Source organism: Ipomoea nil, unplaced genomic scaffold (assembly GCF_001879475.1).
Source record: "Ipomoea nil cultivar Tokyo-kokei standard unplaced genomic scaffold, Asagao_1.1 scaffold2165, whole genome shotgun sequence".
Taxonomy (NCBI): Eukaryota; Viridiplantae; Streptophyta; class Magnoliopsida; order Solanales; family Convolvulaceae; genus Ipomoea; species Ipomoea nil.
In genome coordinates, this window is record NW_017618593.1 from 667,997 (window position 1) to 687,270 (window position 19,274).

Sequence of the window (19,274 nt, forward strand, 5' to 3'; positions counted from 1 at the left end):
CACACGGTGAAGGCAAAAGTCCGACAAGGAGGTCCGGTCAAACCACTTACCACCATGGGTCGAAAGAAGGATAGGGAAAAACCCAAAAGGATGCACAACAAAAAGGACTAATGCTACCGATGAGAATGGAACCTTGGACCTCTCACTTACAAAACCAAAACCTTAACTACTAGGCTATGAGTGTTTCTTGAAACCTTAAGGGAACACTCCCTTCTTAAACCCCTCCAAATCCCTAAAACCCATAAAATCCCCAAATAAAAAACCCTTCTTCCTCCCCTTCCTCTGACACACTCACCCTCTCTCTCCCTCTCACTCCCTCCTCTCCATGCCGCCGGAATCCCCAAGGAGCACCACGGCTGCACACCCCGCCAACAGCCACCACCAGCGACCACCGTCAACCATCGGCCAGCACCGCCACCCGCACGCCGACCGTCGCCACCCCGTGAGCCACCAATGGTGAGGCCGCCCGACTGCCACACACCGCCCGTTGATCGCCCGGCCACACCCACTGCCGCACACCGCCTCTAACCCCGCCAAGGCCGTTGCTCTATCACCGCCGCCCTGGGTCTTCACCAAAGCCGAGCTCCACCGCCGCTCTCATCGCCGGAATCCGCAGTGAGTCTCGTTGGAAAAGCATCACCGGAAAACACCACCTCTTGGAAAATACTCGCAATGCCGAAAAAGCCCGTTGGTGTCCGAACCCAGGAATGGAACAACACCGACTACACGGTGATCGGAGGTAAACCCCTCGAACCCGACCAATTCTCTCCGGAGTTGGTCAATATGCTTAATTTCCAAGGGGTTTTGGATACCTATCTCACGATCAAAGGAGATACGTACCCCGAGTTGGTAAAGGAATTCTATTGCCACTTGATAGCCACCAAACGAGGGGACAAGTTGGAAGTCACCTCCAAGGTCCAGGGAAAAGAAATAGTGCTCTCCGAGGGCCGCTTGGCCAAACTCCTGAAACTGACCACCACGGGAGTGTCAGACTATGTCCAAAAGGCAAGGATCTGTACCAAAGGCACGGGGTACAAGGATTACCTTGGGTACCTACTAGGAAAGGAAGATGGCTTCACCTCGGCCACCCGACCAAATAGAAAATGGCTAACCGCCGAACAGAAATTGCTAGTCATGATTGTAACTGACAGCTTGTTGCCCACAAACAACAAGAGCAAGGACGTGGGGAGTTTAGAGTGCACCTTTGCCTATTTCCCTAAACATAAGGTCAAGTTCAACCTGCCCGCCCTTATGCTGAAACACATGGAATTCTGCAAGTCTAGCAACCGGCTTAGCTTACCCTACGGGATGATCCTAAGTTGGATTATTTAAAGAAAAGGGGTGGACCTGAGCCAGACTGAAACCCAACCCGTGATGGAATGATTTTCAATGCCCAGAACCTCCGCCGCAATGACATCTACCATATCAGAGAGGGACAGTACATCACCCTCGAGGAGGTTTTCCTGAAACCCACGGAAGAACGGCGAGAGTTTGTTGACCAGTTGGAAATCTCCAACAAGAAACTGAGACGAGTAATGCAAGAGTGTGGGGAACAAGAAGAACAGGAAGAAGATATCGAGCCTAACCCACCTGCACCCGCACAAGAAAGAGGGAATCCAGAAGGCCAAGACGAAAGGTCTGTCAATGAGCGCATCCTCGCGCAACTCACCCGGCAGAACCAAATCATGGATGAAGGGTTCTCATCCCTAATCCTCGCAACACACTCATTTGATTGGATAGTGGCGGCGATCGAGGCCATGTTGGGCATGCACGGGCATCTAGCTTGGTAGCAGGAAACCAAGGAAACGCAAACTTTCCAAACACCACCTCACCAAGCTCCACTCTACCCCCAGCAAACGACACGTGGGGCCACATTTCCTAAATTCAAGAGGCCAAATACGTGACGCCCAGGGGTGAAAGAATGGATCCACGCGTAGGCTTCGAGGACGAAGCCTCTTGTAAGTGGGGGAGGGTGTAACACCCCGAGTTACGGCCTATAACCCTAACTAATTATTTAATTACTTACCCTTAAAAGAGAATTGAATTCCCTTAATTAATTAAGAAGGGTCCACCATAGACCATGGACCCTTATCCCTAAACAAAATCCTTAATCCTATATGGAATAGAATAAGTAAATCCCTACCATTCAGACCCTAATTAGGACTCTTAGATATATATAAGGACGTAGGATGCACCTAGAATTCACACCACAATAGATTTCATCACACAAGAATTCCCCTATCACCAAACGTAGGAGAAATCAAGAAGAGGAGATCTTAGAGAAAGAACCTTAGTAGCCAAGGATTCTAATTAAGGCTAAGAGGTAACCAATGTCTCAACAAAATCTATTTTTCTTGCTATATTCTTCTTCATTGGCTCCATTGATATGGAATTCTGTGCTTGTGTCTTGATAAGGCTTTTATGATGATTATGAGATAATCTTGATGTTTATGAGATGATCTTGATGATCTTGATGTTTATGACAGGATCTTGATATTTGTGTGTTGATCTTGATAAATCTTGATGTTCTTGATTTTAAGATAAAATAATGATCTTGTGCTTTAAATATGATTAGAGCCCTAGGGTAAATTGTGGACTTTATGTTATGATATTCTTGGTATGTTTGGGCGGGATTTTGCATGTTCGGGTATTGGGTTTTGATTACGTATAGAAGTCATGTTAGGATATATTTAATGTGATTCTTGGTTTCAATCCACTACTTGATTACGTGGTGTCGTCGTTTGTGTTTAAATGTGTTTGGACATGGTTTCGGGTTCCACGAAAGATCACGGGACCAACTTATTACAAAAGAGTCAGTGGGGGGTAGGTGGGGGCAAGGGAACCCGCCACCTACCCGCTGCCTCAAAGAGGCCGCCGGCAGCGGGCAGCCGGCGGGTGGTGCACCACCCGCCGGCCACCCACTGGCCACCCGCTGGTTTCCAAGGGTGGAACTGGTGGTTTTTCCCCGTTTGATGTTTCCCCGTGCCCCGTGGTGTCCCATTGGACCCCGTTTGTCGTGCCTGAGTCTAGTTTGATGTTTCGGGTACCGTTTGTAGGATAAAAGAGTTTTGTGTATTGCATACTAGTCAAATTGGTATCCTGTTGGCCTAGGTGAAAGATGTATGAACCCGTTAGGCTTATTCCTAGCAATGTGGTTGACCACGCATAAGTTTTATCTACATGTTTTCCCCCTCCCTATGTGCTAATATGGGTTGCATGTGCTTGGCTATGTGTTATGTGTGCATGATACCCCAATTGGTTGCAATCAATTGGCTATACGGGCAGTTGGATGGGTTGATAACCATCGGCTGTTAACCAGGCCGGTTGCGATCGGTCAGGTATATAAATATATATAGGGCCGTGGTCCACCGTTTGGTTGCGATCAAATGTTATAAATGAGCTGCGGTTCATAATCTGGTTGCGATTAGAAATACACACTATTCGGGCTGCGGTCCACCGTTTGGTTGCGATCAAACGTTACTATATGAGCTGCGGTTCATCGATTGGTTGCGATCAATCCCCTCGTGCTGCGGTACGAGGCAGGTTGCTTCGGGGCAGTGTCAGAGCTATATGCGCTGACCCTCATTTATGAGCATGCGATTGGTCCTGCGACACCACCAAAGGATGCTTATGTGTTGATATAATGATTAAATACTGATATGTCTGATGTGGAATAATCTTGTGACCTTAGGGTGTATGATAGTATCTTTATATGCGTAATTATGACTGATGAATGTGCCTATCCTCACTTGTTGAGACTATTCTCGGTGTTAAATTTGAGTCTCCTAAGTATATATGTAACACCCTGAAATTTTAAAACTTTTGAAACTTATATAATAATGGTAAATTCTCATTAAATCCCAAAACACAATATAGTAGAGTACGGGGTGCTATGCCACACCTGAGCTAGAGAACTCAGCTGCACAGGCTGACTAGCTAATATCCTCAACAATGTGAATACATAAGCATGGCACGCAGGACGAAAGGGAAACTATCTACTCCATGCTCCAAACCTCTAGCGCGCTCCAGTGTTTACTCCTCTGTGCCTGAAAGCCAAATATATCTGTTCAACGAGAGATGCTGGTAACCCACTCCAACGCGTTGAAATACATTATATATATATATATATATATATATATATATATATATATATATATATATATATATATATATATATATATATATATATATATATATATATATATAGATAGATTTACGAAAAGCCATTTTGAAGCAGGAAGATATATACTTGAGAGACACTAGTTTTAAAACTAAGAATAGACTCGACAGATAGGGGTAAGCACATTCAACAGTTATAATCAAGCATCTAAAGATACTAGCATATATCCTATGGTCCCAGATTCACATTATCTCATTCATATCATCATTCCAATTCGTATCTCATCACACACAAGCACACTTTGGTGGCGCCACAGGACCAATCTCATGCCCATACATGAGGGTCAGCGCATATAGCTCTGACACGGCCCCGCAGCACCCTGCCTCGTATCGCAATACGAAGGGGTCGATCGCAACCGACCGATGAACCGCAGCTCATCGTAATGTTTGATCGCAACCAAACAGTGGACCGCAGCCCAAGAGTAGTCATCTAACCGCAGACAAGAATATGAACCGCAGCTCATGTAAAATGTTTGATCGTAACCAAACGGTGGACCGCAGCCGAAAAGTGATCATCTGACCGCAGCCAAGAATATGAACCGCAGCTCATGTAAAACGTTTGATCGCAACCAAACGGTGGACCGCAGCCCAAAAGTGATCATCTGACCGCAGCCAGGAATATGAACCGCAGCTCATGTAAAATGTTTGATCGCAACCAAACGGCGGACCGCAGCCCGGGAGTGTAATTCTGACAGCAGCCAGCTTCTGAACCGCAGCTCAGGAATAACCAATTTGATTGCAACCAAATTGGGGTATCATGCACACATAACACATAGCAAGCACATGCAACTCATATTAGCACATTGGGAAAGGGGAGAAAACGTATAAAGAAACCTATGCGTGGTCATCCACAAACTAGGAATAGTCCTAAGGGGTTCATACTTCTTACACCTAGGCCAACGGGATACCAATTCAACTAGCATGCGATATATAAGACTCATTTATCCTACGAACGGCACCCGAAACATCAAACTAGACTTAGCACGATAAATGGAGTCCGTTGGGACACCACGAGGGTCGGCGAAACATCAAACTGGGAAGCCGGAGTCCCGGGTTGGACAATTTCCAGCGGGTTGTCGGTGGTTGGAGGGCCACCCGCCGGCTGCCGGCCGGCGACAAGTCTCCGGGCAGCGGGTGCTCGGCGGGCAGTCGCCTGCCCGCCGGCTGCCCGCTGCCGGCGACGCCCTTCTCGGGCAGCGGGTAGGTGGCGTGTCCCCCTACTGACTCTTTTTCAAAATAAACGTCCTGGGATCCGTTGTGGAACCCGACACCATGCTTAGACACTTTTAAACGGAATTGATGACACCAGGTAGACAATTAATGGATCAAAAGCAAGAATCATATAGCACATATCCTATCATGACTTCTAAACATAATCAACACCCGAACATGTGAAATCCCACCCAAATATATGAAGAATGACATAACACGAAATTCCCAATTTTAACCTAGGGCTCTAATCATATTCGAATCAATAAAATCATAGTTCATATTTTAATCATCAAAACATCAAGATTCATCAAGAACATCACATAATCATCAAGAACCTCTTATCATAATCAAGATCATCAAGATCACACATAAAATCATCTCATAATCATCAAGAACATATCATCAATATCATAAACGATTCATCAAGACACAAGTATAGAGAGGAGGCCAAAGAAGATAATTATAGCAGGGAAAATAGGTTTTGTTGAGACATGGGTTACCTCTTAGCCTTAATTAATTTCCTTGGCTATGAAGGGTCTTTCTTTAAGATTCCTTCTTTCTTGATTTCTCCTAGGGGGATTCTTGGAACTTCTTGTGTGGTGAGAGGTTATTGTGGTGTGGGTTCTAGGTGCCTCCTATGCCCCCCTATTTATATACCTATGACTCCCTAACTAGGGTTAGTTCTATTCCTTCTAGGACTAGGGGATTGGGTTTAGGGATAAGGGCCCATGGACTATGGTGGGCCTTTTCCTAATTAATTATTGGAATTTTGTCCTTTCTTTTGGGTAATGATTAAATGATTAATTGGTTTTAGGGGCCGTAACACGGGGTGTTACACTCTCCCCCCCCCCTTACAAGAGGCTTCGTCCCCGAAGTCGGTGCGTTAACCCATTTTTTCGCCCCTGGACATTCCGTATTTTGGCCTCCTGGTTAGGAATGTGGCCCTACGTGTTGTCCTTGCTGGGGTGGACTGGATTTCAAGTGACGTGGTGATTGGGATGTTCGGGTCTACCTTGGTTTCCTGCTCCCGACTGGATGCCCCGCGAGTGCCCAGGATGGTCTCGATTGCTGCCACCCTCTGATCTAAAGCGCGTGTCACGTGGATTAGGGACGAGAACCCTTCGTCCATGATTTGGTTTTGCCGGGTGAGCTGTGCGAGGATGCGTTCGTTGACAGATTCTTCGTTTTGTCCCCTTGAGTTTCCTCCTGTTCGTGCGGGTGCCGGTGGGTTAGGCTCGTCATCCTCTTCCTGTTCCTCGTTTCCCTCTAGTCCCCCACAATCTTGCATTGCTCGTTTAAGCATTTTGTTGGAGATGTCCAATCGGTCAACCAACTCTCTTCGCTCCTCCTCGGGTTTAAGGCAGATCTCCTCGAGGGTGATATACTGTCCTCCCTCGGTGTAGTAGATATCATTGCGACAGAGGTTCTGGGCATTGAAAACCATGCCGCTTGCGGGCTTGACTTCCATGTCTTCTCCATGATCCAACTCAGGATCATTCCGTAAGGTAGACTAAGCCGGTTACTAGTCTTGCAAAACTCCATGTGTTTTAACATGAGGGCCGGTAGGTTGACCTTGATTTTGTGTTTTAGAAGGTAAGCAAAAGTACACTCCAAACTTCCCACATCTTTGCTCTTGTTGTTTGTAGGCAATAGGCTATCAGTTACAATCATGACTAGTATTTTTTGCTCTGCGGTTAGCCATTTCCTATTTGGCCGAGTGGCCGAGGTGAAGCCTTCTTCCTCTCCAAGTAGGTATCCGAGGTAGTCTTTGTACCCCAGGTTCCGGGTACCGATCCACCCCTTTCGGTCAAAGTCTGACACACCTGTGGTGGTCAGTCTTAAGAGCTTGGCCAAACGGCCTTCAAAAAGCATGATTTCCTTGCCTCGGACCATGGCGGTGATTTCCAATTTATCAGCTCGCTTGACGGCCACCAAGTGACGATAGAACTCTTTCACCAATTCGGGGTATGTATCCCCTTTTATGGTGAGATACGTATCCAAGAGCCCTTGGAAGTTAAGCATGTCGACCAATTCCGGAGAGAATTGGTCGGGTTCGAGAGCTTTACCTCCGATCACGGTGTAGTTGGTGCTGCTCCATTCCGGGGTGCGGGTTCCCAGGGGTTTTTTCGGCATTTTGGGTGGGTAGGGTTTTCTGATGAACTTCCGGCGAGGGTTCCAGAGAGGCTCCGGCGTGACTCCGGCGAGCTTCCGGTGACGTGGCTCTCTCGATGGCGAGCGGGCGGCGGCGCGGCTTGGTTCTGGCGACGGCTCGACGTGGTGGCGGTGGCCTTGGGCGAAATCGGGCAGTGGTGAGGCGTGTGGCAGCGGGGTGTGTCCGGGCGGGTGACGGACGGTGGTGGCGTCGCGGGTTGCTTCCGGGTGGCGACGGTGGCGTGCGGTGGTGCGTCGCCTGGGTGGCCGGCGGCAACTCGGCTGGTGACGGTGACGGGCGGTGATGGTTGCTGGTGTGGTGTTGGGTCGGCGGGGAGGTGAGAGGGAGATGAAGAGAGAGAGAGAGGGTGGGGGAATGTGGAAGAAGAAGAAGGGTTTTTGATTTGGGGATTTTTGTGGGGTTTTAGGGATTTGTAGGGGTTTAAGAAGGGAGTGTTCCCTTAAGGTTTTAAGAAACATTCATGGCTTAATGGTTAGGGTCCTGATCTTATAAGTGGAAGGTCAAGGGTTCAATTCTCATTGGTAACATTGGTTTTCTTCATTGTGTGATCCTTGTTTTTTTCCTTCTTTCGTCTTCTAGTGGTAAAAGACTTGGTTTTTTTTTTTTTTTTTTTTTTTTTTTTTTTTGTTTGGTCCCCTTCTTGTTGTTGATATGCATAATCTAGTCTTTTTACCTTACGCTAAAATTAATTTCGATTTAGCTCTTTATCTATAATAATTCCGAAGTAGCTAATCTAAGCAAGTAATTCTACTACGAGGGTGGTTACAAGAGATTTGCCAGTTATCCTAAACAGAATTCATCTTCTTGGTTTTCTTTTGGTGGGCTTGCGTGGTCCTCGTCCCCTGGGGCCATGTTTCTTTCCTCGTGGTTGATTTCGTTCTCGAGTTCGGCCTGGGTGCGGCTTATGACGAACACCTTTCCGGGGGCACCGTAGTTTCCTAGATGATTCGTGCCCCCGTGTTGGCCCGTGGTGGTGGGGCGTGATTTCTGGGGTTGAGTGCATTGAAAGGCCTTGTGCCCTTCTTCCCCGCAGTTGAAGCATCACCAGGGGTTGCCCATGCAATCTCTGCCCCTATGGCTTCTGTTGCATTTCGGGCAAGGGAAGCTCCTTGTGTTAGTTTCATTGTTTCCCAGGGGTGGCCTCTGGCCGACTGGATTGCTTGATTTTGTGTTGGCGTCGTTCCTCGTTCTTTTCATAGGTGGTGTTCCACCTCCTGTGTTCCTTTTTCGAATCTGTTCCTGAACCCCACGTTGCAGCAATTGGATCCGATAGAGATTTGCGGCACTGGAGTAAGCCTCGTTGAGGGTCCAGGGTCTGCTTACTATTAGTGCCTTTCGGGCTTCGAAGTTGAGACCTGCTACAAACCTTTCTATTTTGGTTGCCTCAGTGGGGACTAGTTCTGGTGCGAAGCGTGCTAGCTCGAGGAACCGTTTATGGTATTCCATGACGGTAGTCGTTCCTTGTTTCAGGTGGAGGAACTCTTCGTGCATGGATGTCTTGACGTGTGTTGGATAGAATCGTTCTCGTAGTCGTGTTTTGAGGTTTTCCCAGTCGAATCCTAGTTCATGTCTGTAAGTGGGCCCTTCGTGGGTCCACCAAAGGTCCGCCTCGTGTCCGAAATAGGATGAGGCTGTCTCTACACGACGTTCCTCTGGGCATTCTACCAACCCTAGAATCTTGTCTAAGGTCCGGATCCATTCTTCGAGGATTACAGAATCTTCTTCTCCTGAGAACGTGGGTGGTCGATGATTTGAAACTTGCCGGGCGACTTCCGAGTTCGTGTTTGATGGAGGTGGTGGGGCTCTGTTGTTGCGGAGAGCTACGTCACTTAGCGTCTGGGCGACTTGTGTTAGTTGCTGTAGGGATTGAGTCATGGGATTGTGTGTGGTGGGTTCCGGGGTCCTTGATTGTCTTCGATTTGGTGCCATGCTGCTGTTTTACTGGGCCAATGTTTACAGTAATTTAGAGTTTTGTACCCTTACCTTGGTGTGATAAGCGGAGGGGAAGTTCTTTTAATTTAAACAAGAGTGAGGGGGATATGTGATGGTGGTTATGCTCACAATCTCACCACGCGTCTTAAGACTCCTGAGTCATATGTTTCTAAATACCTAGAGTTCAAGCCTATTGTCCTAAAGTTTGGTCTTAAGAGTCTTATCCTAGGGTCAAACTTAGGCTCTGATACCAACTGTAACACCCCAAAATTTTAAAACTTTTGAAACCTATATAATAAAGGTAAATTCTCATTAAATACCAAAACATAATATAGTAGAGTACGGGGTGCTATGCCACCCCTGAGCTAGAGAACTCAGGTGCACAGGCTGACTAACTAATATCCTCAACAATGTGAATACATAAGCATGGCACGCAGGCCGAAAGGGAAACTATCTACTCTACGCACCAAACCTCTAGTGCGCTCCAGTGTCTACTCCTCTGTGCTTGAGAGATGCTGGTAACCCACTCCAACGCGTTGAAATACATTATAGATAGATATATATATATATATATATATATATATATATATATATATATATATATATATAGATATACGAAAAGTCATTTTGAAGCAGGAAGATAGATACTTAGGAAACACTAGTTTTAAAACCAAGAATAGACTCGACAGATAGGGGTAAGCACATTCAACAGTTATAATCAAGCATATAAAGATACTAGCATATATCCTATAGTCCCAGATTCACTTCATCTCATTCATATCATCATTCCAATTCGTATCTCATCACACACAAGCACACTTTAGTGGCGCCACAGGACCAATCGCATGCCCATACATGAGGGTCAGCGCATATAGCTCTGACACGGCCCCGCAGCACCCTGCCTCGTATCGCAATACGAAGGGGTCGATCGCAACCGACCGATGAACCGCAGCTCATCATAATGTTTGATTGCAACCAAACAGTTGACCGCAGCCCAAGAGTAGTCATCTGACCGCAGCCAGGAATATGAACCGGAGCTCATGTAAAACGTTTGATCGCAACCAAACGGTGGACCGCAGCCCAAAAGTGATCATTTTACCGCAGCCAGGAATATGAACCGCAGCTCATGTAAAACGTTTGATCGCAACCAAACGGTGGACCGCAGCCCAAATGTGATCATCTGACCGCAGCTAGGAATATGAACCGCAGCTCATGTAAAACGTTTGATCGCAACCAAACGGCGGACCGCAGCCCGGGAGTGTAATTCTGAACCGCAGCTCAGGAATAACCAAACGGCGGACCCCAGCTTCTGAACCGCAGCTCAGGAATAACCAATTTGATCGCAACCTAATTGGGGTAATATGCACACATAACACATAGCAAGCACATGCAACTCATATTAGCACATTGGGAAAGGGGAGAAAACGTATAAAGAAACCTATGCGTGGTCATCCACAAACTAGGAATAGTCCTAAGGGGTTCATACTTCTTACACCTAGGCCAACAGGATACCAATTCAACTATCATGCGATATATAAGACTCATTTATCGTACGAACGACACCTGAAATATCAAACTAGACTTAGGCACGATTAACGGAGTCCGTTGGGACACCACGAGGGTCGAGGAAACATCAAACGGGGAAGCCGGAGTCCCGGGTTGGACAATTTCTAGCGGGTAGCCGGTGGGTGGAGGGTTACCCGCCGGCGACAAGTCTCCGGGCAGCGGGTGCCCGGCGGGCAGGCGATTGCCCGCCGGGGGCTGCCCGCTGCAGGCGATGCCCTTCTCGAGCAGCGGGTAGGTGGCGGGTCCCCCTAACCCCACCTACCCCCCACTGACTCTTTTTCAAAATAAGCGTCCTGGGATCCGTTGTGGAACCCGACACCATGCTTAGACACTTTAAAACGCAATTGATGACACCACGTAGACAATTAACAGATCAAAAGCACGAATCATATAGCACATATCCTATCATGACTTCTAAACATAATCAACACCCGAACATGTGACATCCCACCCAATTATATCAAGAATGACACAACACGAAATTCCCAGTTTTAACCTAGGGCTCTAATCATATTCAAATCAATAAAATCATAGTTAATCTTTTAATCATCAAAACATCAAGATTCATCAAGAACATTACATAATCATCAAGAACCTCTTATCATCATCAAGATCATCAATATCACACATAAAATCATCTCATAATCATCAAGAACATATCATCAATATCATAAATGATTCATCAAGACACAAGTATAGAGAGGAGGCCAAAGAAGATAATTATAGTAAGGAAAATAGGTTTTGTTGAGACATGGGTTACCTCTTAGCCTTAATTAATTTCCTTCGCTATGAAGGGTCTTTCTTTAAGATTCATTCTTTCTTGATTTCTCCCAGGGGGATTCTTGGAACTTCTTGTGTGGTGAGAGGTTATTGTGGTGTGGGTTCTAGGTGCCTCCTATGCCCCCCTATTTATATACCTAAGAGTCCCTAATTAGGGTTAGTTCTATTCCTTCTAGGACTAGGGGATTGGGTTTAGGGATAAGGGCCCATGGACTATGGTGGGCCTTTTCCTAATTAATTATTGGAATTTAGTCCTTTCTTTTGGGTAAATGATTAAATGATTAATTGGTTTTAGGGGCCGTAACATGGGGTGTTACAATATATATATCTTCCGGCTTCGCTAGAGGACCCGAAGCTTAGTTAGTTAGTTTCCTTATCGGCCTGCGTGCCATGATGATGTATTGACACTGTTTTGAGGATATTTAGATAGTATAGCCTGTGCATCTGAGTTCTCCAGCTCGGATGTGGCATAGCACCTCAAACACTTATATTTAGTTATGCTCCGTTTCGAGGTTTAATGATAATATTGCCTTTATTTCGTAGACATTTAAAGTTTTTAATTTTACGGGTGTTACACTATCAATCTTAATCATAGTCACACAAGGTCATCATCATTACCAAGAAGACTAAGGTTCAACAATAACCTCAATCTAGTATCAATCAAGGGGGACAACGATTTGCATACTTTCATATCATAGGAATTAATAAAGAGATCACAATAAAGACATGAGACCATACTCAACACCAAATGATTGTCAACACAAGTTGCCAATCCCAATAAGAAGGAACAAATCACACAGACTAGCATTTCAACATCAAACTAGCATGCTTAACAAACGGGTAAACCAAAAGTAATTCCAAAGAACATTCAAGACTCACAATAGCCCAACGAATCACAAAGTCGGACCCTTAGCACGATTCAAGACACCAAATCCTACATGGATTCCTAACATACCGTTCTAGACTTACGAAACATCAAGAAGACTCACAAATAGCCCAATAAAACAACATCGGGAGGTCAAAACATCAATACCGAGTCAAAAGAATCACGGGGAACAAATCCCTGACATCAACCATCAACGTTCCCCATGGATGGGGCCACGGGTGGACCTCCACTCGCGGTTCTGCCCGCGGGTACATACCCAAGGCAGCCACGTACCCCGCGGGTGGAGCGGCGGGTAGGCCTCCACCCGTCGTTCTGCCCGCGGGTACACTCTCCTATACACAATAATCCCTTCGGGGATTTTCAACAACAAGGCCAAGTTCAAGTCCAAAACACCCAAAATCTCACACACAACAACAATATGACTTGAACCCAAGAAATAGCCAAGCAATGGCATTCAAGAACCCTAAGAACAAGCTCTAAACATGCATCACCACAAGATAATGCATCAAATTTCACAAATCAACACAAGAATCACAAGTAGAAGCCAAGAATCATCATATAAGTAAGAAAATAGGTTTTGTAAAGCATGGGTTACCTTTGTAGCCTAACAACTTCCTCTTTTCACCCTTAAAAGCCTTTCCTAGAGCTCCTCTTCCACACCAACTTCTTACACACAACAAAACATAACAAAGATCCTAACTTTAGAAAAAGACACCTAAAAGAAGGTTAAAAACACCAAAAAGCTAAGGATCTTACCCTTCCCTATGCTCAAGATGAAGAAAGTAGGAATCTTGGAAGAAAAACTTGCAAGGCTTGGATGCTCAAATTCTAGCTTGGAGAAGAAGTTAAACCATTTTAGAGAGAGAATAGAGTTTTTGTCTTTTTAGGTTGAAGGGTGAATGAAATGAAAGAGTCTTGCTAGGTTAGCTTGAATCACAATCCTTAGGTAGAAAGACATTCATACCCTTACTAATGTTGGAAAGACAAGGGAACAAGGGAACAAGGGCACAACTCAAGAAGCACAAGGTACAACCCTTTGACTTAAGTGACTAGTCAAAATCTAGTCCTTCGACTATTAAATTTCTGGATTTTTAGAAATAGATTAGCAAGGAAACTTGGATTAATTCTTCAATTAATTCTCGATTAGCGTTTGGATTTACGGGGTGTCACAGTCTTGATGTCACCTGTCGTCGTGAGTTGTACGTATGTGGTTCCCTTCCATGTTTATCCCATTAAGTATGTTATTGTGAGTCTTAAATGTTATGATGATGTCCATGTATGATGAGATTGGTGGTGATGAGCTTCATGCTCAAAATGATTGGTGGTATGATGCACTACGTGTGCTTATATTACGGTGCTGCGGTACCTATGTTATGGCACTGCGTGTGCTTATGTTATTGTGCTATGGTACAATTATGTTATGGCACTGCGTGTGCTTTGCGCTGTGGTGAAATTATGTTTATGGCATTGCGTGTGCTAAGATCGGTGGAGAAGTTGGTGGAAAAGCAGGCGGGGAACATTGCTCCGGAGGGATAAGGTTGGACTGGTGTACAGGGTGGCCTCGGAGGTACAGGTTGGAACTGATATAAGGATGGGGCGGTGTAAAGGTTGGAACTTGACATAAGGTCGAAACATGGAATGTGTCGTGTGATCATGGTTTGTATTCTTGTATTCTTAATATTGTCTTGTCGTGTCAATGCTAGTAGTATGTCATGAGTCTGGTTATGTAACACCCCGAAATTTTGAAACCTTTAAAACTTATATAATAAAGGTGAATTCTCATTAAATCCCAAAATCAAACATAAGAGTACGGGGTGCTATGCCACATCTGAGCTGGAAAACTCAGATTCACAGGCTAATTAACTAAATATCCTCAAAGCAATGTCAATACATAATCATGGCACGTAGGCCGAAAGGGAAACTAACTAATCTACGCTCCGGATCTCTAGCGCGCTCCGGGATCTACTCATCTGTGCCTAAAAGCCAAATATATCTGTTCAGCGAATGATGCTGGTAACCCACTCCAACGCGTTGAAATACAATATAGGTAAATATATATATATAGATATACGAAAACCATTTTGAAGCAGGAAGATATATACTTAGGGGACTCTAGCTTTAAAATCAGGGATAGACTCGACAAGTAGGGATGAACATATTCAACAATCATAATCAGTTATATAGAGACAATCATCATAAAGAACATGTATCTAGGCACAGTTCATTTTCGAACCATTCACATCATTATTCAATCATCATTCAAGTCACACAAGCACACTTTGACGGCGCCACGGGACCAATCGCATGCCCCAAACATGAGGGTTAGTCCATATAGCACTAACACGGCCCCGAAGCACCCTACCTCATACCGCAGCATGAAGGGGTTGATCGCAACCAACCGTATAGACTGCCGATAGTTCGACGGGGATCACAACCCTACACACCGCTGACGCGCTCAATCGGTGCACTGCGATCCTCTTTTGGGGACTACGACCCTACACACCGTTGAGGAGCATAGTCGGTGGATCGTAGCGTATCACGCCCTACACACCGCCTGAGGGACTCATTCGGTGGGCGATGATCCTCGAAAACTACGACCCTACACACCGCTGGCCCTTCACTCGGTGGATCGCAGCCGACCATAGCTGTAACACCCCGAAATTTTGAAACTTTCAAAGCTTAAATAATAAAGGTGAATTCTCATTAAATCCCAAAATCAACATAAGAGTGCGGGGTGCTATGCCACATCTGAGCTGGAAAACTCAAATGCACAGGCTAAACTAACTAAAAAACCTCAAAGCAATGTCAATACATAAAAATGGCACGCAGGCCGAAAGGGAAACTAACTAATCTAACTCTGGATCTCTAGCGCGCTCCGGTGTCTACTCGTCTGTGCCTGAAAGCTAAATATATCTGTTCAGTGAATGATGCCAGTAACCCATTCCAACGCGTTGAAATACAGTATAGGTATATATATATATATATATATATATATATATATATATATATATATATATATATATATAGGGTTGCATTCACATGCAAACACCCTTAAAATACAAACATGTGGACAAAAACTAGCCTTTGGATGGATGTAGATTGATGGATCAGATGTTAGGAAAGAAATTAATAATATACGCTAATTTAGTGTAAATAAGGGCAATTATGACTATGCAATTAATGTAACACAATTATGGAATATATTGTATATGGGGATTCTGCCAGAATTAAAGAACACTAAGTATAGTAGGAGTTCTCTACGTCCAACCCAACGCGATCGACTAGTAGAGACGGCATCCGGACACAGTGGCTTTGCGCGAAGACATGGATGCGAACCGAGACCACACTGAGGCTGCAGAAATCGGTAATTTTCTCAAAACCCTTACCGTTGTTCTTCCACGGCGATTGATTGAACTTGAATACAGGGTGCCATGTGCATTCATGAACTTTTTTCCAACGTTTTATAATCGATAATATTCGGTTGTGTGCGTACTGGTAGCGTAGTGATTTGAAAAGGATCTGAGAATTTCGACGTTGTGCGTTGTGAGGAGAATTCATATTTTCTCCCGTGCATAAACCGTTGTGTGCCTGCGCACACATGTGTACAAGTAAACTTGTGTGCTCTGCAGAAATATCTGTGCACACGTCCTTTTTTTTATGCTTAGCCATGTGTGCACTTTAATGAAATAAAATTGCGGCAAAAGACGTATAATACTTACTGTAATTGCAATAATGTTTTGTTCAATAACAGGCGAAGAACAAAATGTAGAGGATGTGCAGCTCGGGCCATGACAGCCAAAATTGTCCAAACATACGAATAGAACGACATTGTTTTTAGACTAGGGATGGAAAACTATTTTAAAGTTGATAAACAGCATAATACATAAAATCAATACCTTTCTAGCCCTTTCATTTCGCAGCAACTTAATTATGTGCATTTTTACTTTCAACGGCAAATGGCCAGATGGTTAATATATGTGTGCATATTAGCGAATATGTGTGTGAAGGAATGTATATTCTTTTTGGTTGATGTGTACTTATTTACTATGAACTAGATGTCAAATGTATAAAAGTAAGAGTTGATCATCACACCTTTAGGTTCCCCATAGTGGAGGAAACGTTGACAATTCCAGGGGAATGGGAGAGTTGGAGAAGAGGTAGAAATGCTTGAACCATTCTTTTGGTGCCATGGAAGTTTGTATTAAGGCACTGTTCAACCAACTCGTAAGTTTGAATGATTTCACCATTACTTTTCAACTCAGTTTTTGGCTCCATCATGCGTTTAAGGCAGAAATTGATGAATATTACCAGTTGTCAATATAACACGGTTGGGTTGAATTGGCATACGTACTAATAACTTTTTATTTTTTATTTTTAACTTATCCTTTTATCTTTTTAGATTACTGTTTTAAACTCTTCTATTAGGCTAGTTTCATTTTATTTGAAGTAAATTTAATTTAATATGTGTGCTACTAATGCAACCTTTATAGGAAAAGTTGGAAAAAAAAGATAATATTTTATTTGTTTTGAATTTTTGATACAAATCATGGCAAGCATAATTAATGCAATTTTTATAAGATGGAGAGGGTGTTACATGTGGATAACTTTAGATTAGTTCCTTTATACAATTTCCAGCACACATCAGTGGACAAGTGAGCACACGGATCGATAGTGTACTGAATAAAATTAAAGAATTACATTACCAATGTACACGGACTTCAGGCTAAGACCAAGCATACCATAAAGATACTATGAATAAAAATATAAAATGACAGAACTATCCTACAACCTGATGACAAAAACAACAAACAGGTCCAAAAATAAGGACTAGCTAGTCTACAGAACGACATGTAGGAATCCCCAAAAGACCACAGTGGAAAAGATACGTCTACACAAACGGAAGGGGAGCATAGATAGATTGGTAGGCCCAAGATAGGTTCCGTGATCTGTACACATTAAACTCCGTCGCTGTCAGTTCCTTCATGTACTGCAACCTAACTTTGTGCAGCATCGCAGCGTCCCCTTTAACAAGTTCACAGTCGCAGTTGGAGACTCGCTGGCCTACATAAGATTCCATATGATGCATAAGATAGACTCCACAATCAGTCTTATTCTTGGAATCCCGCCAAGACATCTGCAACCGCTTAGTATCCAAACCAACAGAAATAGCCGACCTCCCAAGATGAATAACTCTGAAGAATTCGGATAGCATATCTTTCTACAAACATAGAATAAGGGTGACATCAAAACGGAAAACAAACTCAAGGAAAATAGTGGGGCAGAGGGGAACGAACACAAAACAACACACAAGGAAATGGCACAAGACTTACCATATCCTCTAGTGAATCCCCATACTTCAATGCCTTTGGTGCTGCTCGTGTAAACACGCAAAAAGACAGTATGCACAGATAGAGGAGACCGTGTGCACAGTTCAGGCTACCCATGTGCATAGTTCAGGATACCCGTGTGCGCACACACATAACCACCCGACGCACACGTAACCCCGTTGAGAATATGACAACAAACAGATTGACTAAAGAGTGAGCACACACCTGCACAAAAACAAGCACACATTACTCTCAAGGCACACAAACTACAGTTCACGGCAAAGACAAAAGCAAACACAAACATGAAAAAAAAATGTGAGACTATAATACTGCACACACTACTACATGGGGGCGCACACCCACCAAACCGTGACTCTATCCCCGCCTAGAACACCAAGAACAAATCCCTAACCCACCCACCAACCTACACCCAACATAAATTCTTTAAATTCGTATTAGATGATATATATATATATATATATATATATATATATATATATATATATATATATATATATATATATATATATATATATATATATATATATATACCTGAAATGCCATTTAAGTGATTGAAAGTAGCACCGCTATTTTGTCACTTTGTATGATGGAAGATCAGAATAGAAATATAAAAGTAAAAAATTTAGTAAGTTTTTTAAGTTGGAAAAGTTAATGGGACATCTCGAAACAAAAGGAGAGAAACCTCCAGTTTAATAAGAAATTCAAAAAATCAGATTTTATATCCTCAACCATGAACCTCACTTCTTCCCTCGCATCAAGATGCTGCTTAGAAATGCAATGCATCATGCATCCCCAGTCAAACTGCTACCTTCCTAGACCAAATAAAATGCTAACAACCATTGGCAGTGAGAAATTGCACACAACCAAGAAAAATATAACGCTAACAACAAACATCATAAAGCACATTCTGACAAAAATCTAGGACACATTGAGCAACACAGTGCACACATCACAAAATAGCAATGCCCTCATTTCCACACAGGAGTTCACACATCAACTCCCAAAAGTTCTGCTCGTACACAACCATTATGAACAAAAAGGGAAAAAAAATATAAATTCAGAAATTGAAAAATGGTGAATGAATACAAGAAACATGAATTAGCAAGTTGATTATCTAAAGACAAATACACTTATTCACATCCCCATTCGTTAAAAAAAAATTAAAACAAACGACGAAATTGAACAATAGAATTTTTGA

General features: G+C 43.9%; 1 long non-coding RNA gene across 1 annotated transcript; it reads right to left on the reverse strand.

The window, feature by feature from the left end:
- Positions 1–1,867: 1,867 nt before the first annotated feature.
- On the reverse strand, positions 1,868–17,922 carry LOC109149953. The gene is made up of 3 exons (XR_002049050.1): positions 17,782–17,922; positions 11,382–11,393; positions 1,868–1,878 (listed from the first exon to the last, which is right to left on the reverse strand). It is a non-coding gene; the product is annotated as an uncharacterized LOC109149953 (long non-coding RNA).
- Positions 17,923–19,274: the final 1,352 nt, after the last annotated feature.